This window comes from Fukomys damarensis, unplaced genomic scaffold, assembly GCF_012274545.1.
Source record: "Fukomys damarensis isolate Sample0158 unplaced genomic scaffold, DMR_v1.0_HiC HiC_scaffold_16, whole genome shotgun sequence".
Taxonomy (NCBI): Eukaryota; Metazoa; Chordata; class Mammalia; order Rodentia; family Bathyergidae; genus Fukomys; species Fukomys damarensis.
In genome coordinates, this window is record NW_022900928.1 from 129,224,154 (window position 1) to 129,224,538 (window position 385).

Here is a 385-nt window from a genome sequence, read left to right on the forward strand (position 1 = left end):
CCGGGGGCCCGGCCCCGCCCAGCCTGCCCCCCCGCAGGTGAAGCAGCCGCGGCCGATCGGCTGCAGGGCCGCTCGCTCCTGGCCCTCCGTCCGTTAGGAATTCGGTTTCTCCCATACGAAAACGTGTGCGTCCAGCACCGTCCTCGAGCCGGGTATAAGGAACAGAAATCTCCAAGGCGCGCCTGCTTCTGGGTCTGCACCAGACATGAATTCACCTTTTCCTGAAAAGGGACTCCGACGATTGCTCTTACATTACGACGAACGGAGACTTGCGGTGGAATGCTATTTTTGCATATTTTTCAAATACGAAACTCAAGGCTTTCAGAGAAGGGGGGAGACGGGGCTGCACCGGACCCGCCCACCTCGGCCTGGCGTTTCCGGGGCA